The sequence below is a fragment of the Cornus florida genome, unplaced genomic scaffold (genome assembly GCF_030987335.1).
Source record: "Cornus florida cultivar Cherokee Brave unplaced genomic scaffold, ASM3098733v1 CherokeeBrave_3.0.0_Hap2_Chr10, whole genome shotgun sequence".
Classification (NCBI taxonomy): Eukaryota; Viridiplantae; Streptophyta; class Magnoliopsida; order Cornales; family Cornaceae; genus Cornus; species Cornus florida.
This window is the reverse complement of record NW_026775580.1, coordinates 103,443,050-103,454,738: the sequence shown is the minus strand read 5'-3', so window position 1 is coordinate 103,454,738 and position 11,689 is coordinate 103,443,050. Positions and strand designations below refer to the sequence as shown.

General features: G+C 38.0%; 1 pseudogene; it reads right to left on the bottom strand.

Moving 5' to 3' along the window:
- Positions 1-513: 513 nt before the first annotated feature.
- Positions 514-7,792, bottom strand: LOC132278296 (cytochrome P450 76T24-like; annotated as a pseudogene).
- Positions 7,793-11,689: the final 3,897 nt, after the last annotated feature.

The window sequence follows — 11,689 nt, the reverse complement described above, 5'->3', positions numbered from 1 at the left end:
GAATACGTTCACCAACTCCGTCCCCCTAGCTTTGGCAATATTGTTAATCAATTCCACAATGAGTACTGTTTTACCCACTCCCGCTACTCCGAACAATCCAATTTTTCCTCCACGTCGATAAGGGGCTAAAAAATCTACTGGGAGTTTCATATGTGCATATTTGAGTAGGCATATATATTGACTATTTAATGTAGAAAAGTTGTGAGAGGTACAGTTAGTTGTTTAATGTAGGAAGATTTTTTTTATTTTTATTTTAATGTTAACTCGCACCTCTAAGATTACTATTGTCATGGAAGTACAATACTTTCTCCGTCTTCTGCAACAACCCAGATTGAAGAAAAGTTGAAGATAAAAGATACATTTATTTTGGTCATTTTAGGAGAACAATTCGAAGATATAAAAGGCTATTTAACATCTGAAGTGTGACAAGCACTAGCCTTACTCCACCATAACATAGCATTGATCTATTTAGTGTTGGGAAATTCCATGGGTACAGAAATGAGAAATTGACAGTCACAGTTTAATTGCAATAGTCTTGAGAGGCAAGGCCTTCTACAATGTTATCCCAAACTCGTTATTCATGTCAATGTCTCTGGTTTCACTCCTCCCTCATGCTTCCAATCGAAAGAGTGCAAAAGAGAGGCCAACATGTGCTGCACTGTCCGAGAGGCCAATGGCATTCCAGGGCACACCCTTCGTCCTGTGCCAAAGGGAATTAGCTCGAAATCTTGCCCTCTAAAGTCTGTTTTATGCTCTAAGAATCTTTCTGTCAAAAATGAACTAGGGTTTAACCAGATGTTTGGACCTTATGGCCCAAACATTAACAAGGACTTGTGCATTTTTGGCACAGTGAAACCACAAATTTGTATGTCAGCTTCAGCCTTGTAAGGAACAAGAAATGGAGCAGCTGGGTGCAATCGGAAGGTCTCTTTTACTACTGCTTGTAAGTAAGGGAGCCTTGGGATGTCTGATTCTTGAACTAGTCCATCCCTGCCAATGACTTCTTCGAGCTCATTTTGTGCTTTTGCCATCGTTTCAGGTCTTTTCATTACCTCTGTCATTGCCCATTCCAATGTGGTTGATGTTGTATCTGTCCTGCATTAAATAAGTCCTAACAAATAGAAGTGTTAGTTTTGATCAACAATCTGTTTTTACATTGGTCGTTTCAGTGTTTAATAAACATGTGCTTATGTGAAAAATGTTAGAAATAGTCGCAGTTTTCTGATAAGACTCAATCCACCAGAAGAATGAAATATGGGATGGTGGGTCATAGCTTATCTGATACCTGAGTGAACAATACTAATCATAGTTCTTATTTCGAGGACATACTCATCATCCAATAAATGAAGAACCAAAATTGTCATACTCCTCATAGCCAAGTGTTGCTTTAATGCAGTGGTAAGATACATTATAGAAGCAACAATCGGTTTAGCGAAATAACTTAAAATAGTGCTGTGCATGTTTCTTGACAAAAAGGCCCTAAAATGATTATGAAGTTGATTTTTTCCTATATAAATACACGGGATTTGGGAAAGTTGTTCAAAAGGCACTATGAAGGTTAAAAAATTCCTCTATTCTAGATTAGAAATCACAATCATAGTTGTAAACAAAGTGGAACCATGTAGCATGGGTCCAACTTGTTGCATCCTGTTAGAAGTTATATATATAATAATGGGTCGTTATGTAATTATGTTTAGTTAATAGGCCATTTGTGTTATTATGTAAACCTTGTAACATATATAAGCCTACATAGGCTTATTAGGTTTAGTGTGTTGTTATTGAATACACAGAGAATACGCTTTCACTCTCTCTCTTTCTCTTTTGATTTTGAACATGGTATCAGAGCACAATGATCATGAGTGTGAAAGTTAGTAGGTGGGTTGGTGGTGAATCACGATCTGAATCACGGTTTGAATCACGATCGGAATCGTGATTGTGGTTTTGATGTCTTTGTCGGCAATTTCTTGTTCATCATAATCAGATCTGCAGTGTGTTCGTTGTCGTTTCTGCCTTCTTCATCGTCACCGGCAGCTCCTTTTTGGTTGTCGTCGTCTCTGCCTTCTTCGTCGTCGCCGGCAGAAGCTTCTTCGTCTCGATTTGCAGAGGTGAGATTGGTTTTCGACCGAAAATTGAATCGGCCGCTGCTTGTGGTTGGGTTGCCGTCGCCTCCGCCGTATTGTTTACCGGAGTTTGTGACGGAGTGAAGAAGAAGACCCGTGTTTGGCTACACGGTTGTGCTACTCCAACCCTGGTTTACTAAACCTGGGATAGTTATTCCAATCCTGATTTACTAAACCAGGGATAGTCCAGATCCGGTCCGGTTCCAAGATCCGACTCGTACTAGGATCCGACCCTTGCAGGACCCGACCCGGTTTCAAAATCCGAACCGTACCAGGATCCGACCCGGTTTCAGAATTCGACCCGTTTCAGACCCGCTTCCAGGTTCGGCCAGTATACAGAATTTTTTTTCTTTCCTTTTTCTTCTCTGTTTTTGTTGGATTCAACATGGCCTCAAGTTCAAGTTCAGATTTGCTTTTACCCACGAACAGTCTTAATTCTCCCATGACTTCAGTTAAGCTCAGTAGGAAGAATTACATATTGTGGGCCAAATCTGATGCCATTTTTCTCAAAGGCAGAGGTCTTGGTTCTCATTTGACTACAGAGAAACTCAAGGCAACTGATACTTCCTTTGATGCATGGGAAAAGGAAGATGCTCAGATCATATCTGTGATGATAAACAGTACTGAACCCTAAATTAGTTCAACGTTAGTTTTTTTGGATATACCTCAAATTTGAATATTGGACAGAGTGGTGAGCGTTTAGCATTGGTAGTTTCAAAGAGTGAACATAATACTTACTGTGGAGGTCGTGGGGGATGCTCCACACGTGGTGGTCGTGATTCACGTGGAGGACGTGGCCATGGCAGGGAATTAAGAAAGTGTACTCATTGTGGTCTTTCTAATCATACTGTGAACTTTTGTTGGGACCTTCATGGGAAACCATCTAGTTATGCAAATCAAGTTTCCTCTTCTCTGAATGATGTCGCTTCTGGATCTCACAATGTAGCTGAATCAGATACAGTTCATGTTCCACGGGATGAGTATACTCAGTTTTTGTCTTATAAGCAAGCATCTAATTCATCTTCCAAGGCTACCTTTGCCCAGTCAGGTATTGCACACACATGTCTATTGTCTTCCACTCGTAGTCCTTGGATCATGGACACTGGAGCATCTGATCATATGATCGGATGTTCTTCTCTTCTATCTGATTTTCATTCTGTACCTACTTCTCAAAGTGTTACTCTTGCTAATGGTTCATCCATTCAGGTTTCAGGTTTGGGGACAAATCAACTTAGTGATTTATTGTCTATCTCATCTGTTTTACATGTTCCGCAGTTTCCCTTTAACATAATGTCTATCAGTAAGCTTACTAAATCTCTCCAGTGCTCTGTTATATTTGATCCTACTTCTTGTGTGTTTCAGGATCTTAAGACGAAGAAGAAGATTGGTACGGGGCATGAAGCTGGTGGCTTATATTATTTTGATTTCGAACCTTCTACTGTGGCTCTTCAGTTTTCTCTGTCTCCATTCCAGTGGCACTGTCGCCTTGGTCACCCGTCACTTCAAGTTTTGAAGCGTCAAGTTCCTAGTCTTAGTTATTTGAAATTCTTGTCATGTGAAGTTTGTCAACTTAATAAGCACCATCGCATGTCTTTCAAGTCTAAGGTTAATAATCGTGTTTCTAGTCTTTTTCATTTGGTTCATTCAGATGTATGGGGTCTAATAAAACATTCTTCAATCAATAAATTTCATTATTTTGTGACATTTGTGGATGTTATTCTTGCCTGACTTGGTTGTTTATAATGAAAGATTGTTCTGAGTTATTTTTAATTTTTTAAAAATTTCGCAAAGAAATCAAAACTCAGTTTGGATGTCCAATTCGTATTCTACGTTCTAATAATGCTAAGGAATATTCTTCAACTCCCTTTGATACATATCTTAGTGATAAAGGAATTATTCATCAAAATTCATGTGTTTATACTCCACAACAAATTGGAGTTGCAGAACGTAAGAATCGACATCTTTTAGAAGTAACTCATGCCCTTTTGTTTCATATGCGTATGCCTAAACGGTTTTGGGGTGATGCTATTCTTACAACCTATCATCTTATTAACCGTATGCCGTCATCTGTATTAAATGGCAAATCTCCACATTTTATTTTATTTCCTGATTCTACCTTGTTTTCTCTTCCTCCTAGGGTTTTTGGATGTGTATGTTATGTCCACAATCTTGGTCCTGGTTTTGATAAACTAAATCCACGTGCCACAAAGTGTGTATTTCTTGGCTACTTTCTCTCTCATAAAGGTTATCGCTGCTATAGTCCTGTTTCTCAACGGTACTTTATTAGCACGGATGCCACATTTTTTGAGTTCATCCCATATTTTTCAGATACTGATTCACTTCTTGATATCAATCTTGGGTCGCCTCCTTCTGCAGTTCCTCTTCCCTCACCTTCTCTTCAATCTCAATCTCTGGTTCCTTTATCTGCCCCGTTATAGGTGTACACTCGAAGACCAAAGCCATCTGCTGTCGTGCCTCCTCCATCATCTTCAGAGTCTTTAGATCTGACAAATTCCACTGTGTCTGATTCCTTGCCGATTGCACTTCGTAAAGCTCCTCGCTCGTGTGCTACTAAACATCCCATTGCTCATTATGTTTCTTATAATTCATTATCACCATCATTCTCATGTTTTTCCTCTCAGTTGTCTACTACATTTGTTCCTAAGACTGTGCAGGATGCTTTGTCTGATTCGGGTTGGAGGAAAGCAATGCAGGATGAAATGGATGTTTTGCATACGAATGGCACGTGGACTCTTGTTCCATTACCTCCAGGTGTCAAACCTGTTGGTTGTTGCTGGGTATATACTGTGAAGTATCTTCCGGATGGGTCCGTTGAGCGTTTAAAAGCACGTCTTGTTGCCAAAGGTTATACCCAGACTTATGGTATTGACTATGATGAGACGTTTGCACCTGTTGCTAAGATTTCCTCTATTCGTGTTTTGATTTCTTTTGCTGCTAATAGACATTGGCCTCTGTTTTAGTTAGACGTTAAAAATGCCTTTTTGCATGGTGACTTAGCAGAATAGGTTTATATGGAGCAACCACCTGGGTTTGTTGCTTAGGGGGAGTATCTTCACACTGTTTGTCGCCTTAAAAAGGCCCTATATGGCTTGAAACAATCTCTACAGGCTTGGTTTGGAAAATTCTCTGAGGCGGCATTAAAGTTTGGTCTTTAGAGGTGTCAGACTGACCATTCAGTATTTCACCAGCGCACTAAAGCTAGTTTCATAATTCTTGTGGTGTATATTGATGATATTGTGATCACAGGTGATGATTCTGAAGGCATTGCTGAGTTGAAGTTGTTTCTGCAATATCGATTCCACACTAAAGACTTGGGTAAACTTAGGTATTTCTTGGGTATTGAAGTAGCTAGATCCAAGACAGGTATAAGTTTATCCCAACGAAAGTATGTGTTGGACTTATTAGAAGAAACAGGTATGTTAGGTGGTCGTCCGGTTGATACTCCTATGGATTCAAATACAAAACTCGTAGCTGATGTGGGTGATCTATTTAGTGACCCGGGCAGATTTCGTCGCCTTGTTGGGAAATTAATTTATCTTACTATCACTCGACCTGATATTTCATATACTGTTAGTGTTGTAAGTCAGTTCATGGGAGCCCCTAGAATGCCACACTGGATTGTTGTTCTTCGGGTTCTCCGATATCTCAAGCAAGCTCCAGGTTTTAGGTTACTATATAAACCAAATGGTCATCTCAGGGTGGAATGTTTTACAGATGCCGACTGGGCCGGTTCTCCTTCAGATAGGAGATCTACTACCGGCTACTGCACATTTGTAGGAGGAAATCTAGTTACATGGCGAAGTAAAAAACAAACGGTGGTAGCTCGATCTAGTGCTGAAGCTGAGTATAGGGCAATGGCCCATACCACTAGTGAGTTGACATGGATACAACATTTTCTAAAAGAACTTGGGTTGATAGTTGAAGCTCCAACTCCATTATTCTGTGATAATCAAGCAGCAGTTCACATTGCATCAAAACCTGTGTTTCATAAGAGGACCAAACGTATTGAATTTGATTGTCACTTTATTCGAGAAAAAATATTACGTGGGAGCATCTCTACTCCATTCGTGAAGTCTGAAGATCAATTAGCTAATATGTTTACCAAAACATTGGGTCATAATCGATTAAGAACTATCTGTTCCAAGCTGGGATTATTTGATATATATTCTCCAGCTTGAGGGAGAGTGTTAGAAGTTATATATATAATAATGGATCGTTATGTAATTATGTTTAGTTAATAAGCCATTTGTGTTATTATGTAAACCTTGTAACATATATAAGCCTACATAGGCTTATTAGGTTTAGTGTGTTGTTATTGAATACATAGAGAATAAGCTTTTGCTCTCTCTCTTTCTCTTTTGATTTTGAACACATCCCATGGCTGGTGGTCTTATGCTTGGTGCATATGCTTTGCGCGGTGTCCCGGATTTGGTCAATACCCCAGTTGCCTTACCAAAAAAAAAACAAAACAAAAGGGTTGTTGGCCCTAATTCAAAAGTTTATTAGTCGGACGGTGTAGGGGCTTGGTAATTAAGGACCAAAAAGGCCACACATATGCTCATTTTCTGGCTATCGAAATGGCTGGACGGCACTTTATCGGCCATTATCAATTTCCGGGCACTATCTTATGTTTCTAATAATGTAACAAAAACTTGAGAATTTCTTTTTCATGGGTTCATCATCTCAACACACCCCAAAAAAAAAATTTAATAAAAATAAAAATAAACTAAAGCAGTGAAGTAAAGACTTTAAAATTAATTAATTGATACTTACCAGAAGCAAATGCTTTATGTCATTGAAGCTGATCCCAGTATCATTTTCTTTGGTGAGATTAAGGAGCGTTCCTAACATATCATTGCCCATCCCAGAGGAAGCTCTTGATTGTAACCTTTGGTTGATAATTCCTTCAAATATCTCTACCAACTTTTCAAAATAAAATTTCATCTGTCGCCGAAAATGTTGTGGGTCGATCAATTTAAGTAGAGGAAAATAGTCTGCAATATTAGGCTTCCCAAAAAGTTCCATCACAGCCCACACAGTATCTTTGAACTCTTGAGACGAGTTAGATTGATAATGAGCCAAATCAATGGAGAAGAAAGTGTTTAATAGCAAATTAAGGGACGTGGTAAAGGCAGCTCGGCCAATATCCTCAGCCTGACTACCAGTTCCGCTTTCATGCACGTAGTCAACTAGTTCTTGCACCTTTTTTCTGCGAAGGTCTTGGCTAGTATCTAGGACTTGGGTTGAAAACAAGTACTCTTTGCATATCTTTCGGAGTTTTCGCCACTGGTTTGATGCCGGCAGCCACACCATGGAGAGATCAAGTGCGTGGACGGAGTCGGGGATTACCCGGCTGGAGAAGTTCAGGTCATGTTTTTGCAGCACTTCTTTGCCAATTTGGGTGATGATACAACTACGGTAGTTATACTCCCTAGTTTGAGAGACACAATAGGACCATAAGTTTTGGAAAGGGTGACTAGTGACTCATGGGGTTTATTGGCAAGTGCTAAGATGTTTCCCATCACCGGAAACGTGTAAGGGCCTGGTGGGAGTCTGGCCGTGCCAGGCCTCCGGCAAATTGGGCTGGAGACAAGGACATGAATGCATGTTGACACAAAGGACAGCACAAGCAGAATTGTGATGTATTCCATTAGTCTCTCTGTTCAGTTTCAGCTGTACTCTTTACCTTTTGTGATATCTTCAGTAATTTTCTACAGACAATTTATGCAATTATTTTCATGTGTAGCGTTGATGTGGACCACAATTGTTGCGTGGTTCAAGCCAATACTTAGTTTGACATAGGAAGTAACAATGATAAAAATGAGTTAATGCCCAAAACACGACCGAGATTCTGTTCAATTCAGTCCAAATTCCGAATCTAGTCCTGGTCAAATTACATGTTATCACATTTTTTTGATCTTTTTCTTTTTCTAGTACAACATATCACTCTTTCCTGATGCGTTTAAAGATTTTCTTTGCACGTTTCTAACCCCATCTGAACCATTTTTTTTTTCTTATTTCATCTCTAATTTGTGCTACTTCAATCATCTCTTGGATGTCATCTTTTCTAATTTTATCCTTTCTAGTCTTACTGTAAGTTTATATCAATACTTGTATTTCCACCACTCATTTTATGCATTTTTGTGCTGTAAAAATTGAACTCAATTCTTGTAAAATTATAACTGGTTTTACTTATTTGGGCTTGGGACTCCACATTCAATACTTGGGCCAGACTGATTAAACGGGCTCGATTGACCTCAATCCCATGATCTAATCAGCTGATCATGTCTGACCCACATAATCAAAATAGTTCACAACCAATAGTTGCCCGTGTTCATTTTCAAAACCAGGTCCAACGGAGGTTTACACAAATCAACCTTTTTATGTCCCCAAGATATATATTAAAATATATATACTATAAAAATTAATGATTAATCATTGACAAAAAAATGATCTTTCTTCATTGGAAAGCATAGAGGAAATGTGTTTCAAATACTATGAAAATTAATTATTAAATATGTGTTACCTAAGAATTGACTCTAGAAGGGAGTGAATAGAGTCAATGGCCAATTTTTGCAATTTATAGAATTATAGTTTTTAATCAACAATTTCAGCAATTATGCAATAATCAAGATATGAAAGTAAATAATTTATAATATAATTGTAAAAGAGATAAGGGAAGAGAAATTGCAAACAATGACTCGGCGATTTTAACGAGGTCTGAAAATTTATACTCCTTAGCTCAAGACCCCTCTTGAGACTTCTCAATCCACTATAGCTTCTCTTTACGGGTGGAGAGCAAACCTTTACATAAAGCAAGACCTTACTTCTTTTCCTTGTTAAGAGAACAACCTTCTCTTGGTCTTCCTTTGGGTCATACCAACCCGGTGGGTCAAATCAACCCTTACAATTGATTGTAGAAATTACAATGAAGTACACTGAATATCTCTCAAAGATTGATGTACAAATTTCAGCTCACAACTAGAGTATATATGAATATAAATGAAGCTCAAATTCTATGAATGATATGAATGAGAGAAGATGATTTAAGTGAAGAACAAGAGCTCTTACAAACTCAGTAGAATCTCTCAAGTCTATAATAGAGCAAAAGCTCTTTGAGGATTCGAACAAGAGCAAAAACCCTTTGAATCCTTAGTTGAATCTCTCAAGATTAGTATATGAATGAAAGAGAGATGAAGAAAAGATGTGAGAACAAAAGCTCTCTAATGCACTATAATGTCTTTCAAATGATGTCTCTTGCATGTTCAGACATTCCCTACTTTATTTGTTGAGTTTTGAAGCTCAAAATAGCTGTTGGAAGTGAAATGCACAAGGCTCAAGGTGAAAAGAGCCGTTCCTAAAATTCGAATTCTGGGCACATGGATGTGATACCCTCGGATCCGAGACACGGGTTGATCAGACCCAAGCCCAAACCCGAGGGAATATCAAATAATTAAAGTATTTTAAATGAACACAGATTACAAAATGAATTCAGAAATAAATAATTAATAGTTGGAAGAAATCTAAAAGAGAATCCTTTAAAATTAAATACTTAAAATTCCAAAACCTCCAATAGATAATAACTCGAGAATCCATCCATTAGATCTTTGATACCAAAATCCAAACTGAAACATAAATAGCTAAAAGACATCCAAAGTTAAACCATGGAGAGAAGTCCTACGTCGTCGGAAGAGTGAGTAGTAGTCTCTGCTCAGCACGATCACGTTTAAGTCTAGAACTGACGAGTACCTGAAAAAAATAGAAGTGGGTCAGGCCCACGAATAAGTTATATCTTACTACAATCCAAGCAAATGCTCGATAAGCATATACATTCTAACCAACTCAACAATAGTTATATCATCCGTATATATATATATATATATATATATATATATATATATATATCCACACTATGGGACTCTCACTAGACTATGATGAGGGTCTCAACCTGAGTAGAAGGCAACATGCAAAACGCACCTGAGTGGGCATGACTACCTAAGCCTAACAGGGTTTACCTCAACCAACATAGCCCAGCTACACATCCTACTGCATATACGCTCCCTAACCGTCGACTCTGAGACTCAAGCTCATATCGCGGTACCATAAAAATATATTTAAAGTCCGATCCTATTCATCCATAAGAAATCCAGTTAGTCATTCAGCTTGTTCAGCCGCACAGACTTACATATGAAGAGGATTCTATTTTATAATCCGTACCCTTATTCCAAAATAGGTAGGACTTAGCAATTTGAGCTAAACCATCCATAGTATGCCACCGTCCCATACCAGTGCATACAATCCAATCCATCCAGCAGTTAATAGCATAAATAATAAATGTAACTATCAATTAATGCATAAATCCCACAATTGATAACAGAAATATTAAATAAAAGCATCAATTGTTCCATGAGTCCAATAATTGTTACTACAGGTCATATTTGTAAACCAAATTAATTATGAGTAAACACAATCGAATATATATAATTTCACATGCTTAGTTTGATACCATTGGAATATAAATAACTGAGAAACCATCAATGAGTATTACTATACTAAGATTAAGCAATATCAAATCCATTCCTTCCAGAAAACAGTAAATTAATTTATTAAAATTACCTACTGCTCAAGTATAATCATCAAGACAAACAGAAGTCTGTAAATTTTCATGCTTATATGAGATTACTGAAGCATATTAACTGTAATCCATCACTGAGAATTGCTATATTAAAATTAAGCAATTTAAACTCCTTTACATCCAGGAACAGTAAACTAGCTTATTTAAAAGTTGCTTACGGTTCAAGTAAAAACACTAATTGGTTTAATTTTTCATTAACCTATTCAATAAAGTTTTAATAGAGCTTAGAACCTCTCTGAATACTCCTAACACAGCCTGTAACTGGACCTGTTACCTTCAAGAATCAAGCCCCGAAGCAATAGAACCACTGGAACTAAAAAAAAAATAGAAAAATTGATGGAGCAAGCTCCCTTGAAGAAGGAGCCGCCTCCAACCTTCATGGAGCTGGCTCCCTCTTCAAGGGAGCTGCCTCCAAGTGCCTTAAAGCTGGCTCCATGCTTTCATGGAGCCTGCTCTTCCAACGGGAGCCAACTCTCCTCCTGATCTTTCATCTCTTTCAACTCCGGCAGTTTTCCAACGGACTGTCCTCCATTCCTAAGATACCTAGGTGTTTAAACCAGGCTCTAGTGTGATCCAGAAACAATTTAATGCTTGATTCATTCGCCGACATCAATTGAGACACCAATTATGTAACAAGAAGTTAGAACGAACAATTATTCATTCATTAATAGTCACTATTTAAAACACTCAACCCTGTAACCTAGATTACTTCCAGTGGTTCCCAATGCATTCCAGACTAATTAAAATCGTTACACATCAATTTACATGAATTAAATAATGAGTTACACAAAAACGAATCTAAAACAAACAGTACACAAATTATGACTACGTTCAGTTCAAAACATCGAAGACATGAAATCCAGTTTAATTTTAATCCTTATTTATTCCTGAAGTTGCATTAGATATGCAAAGA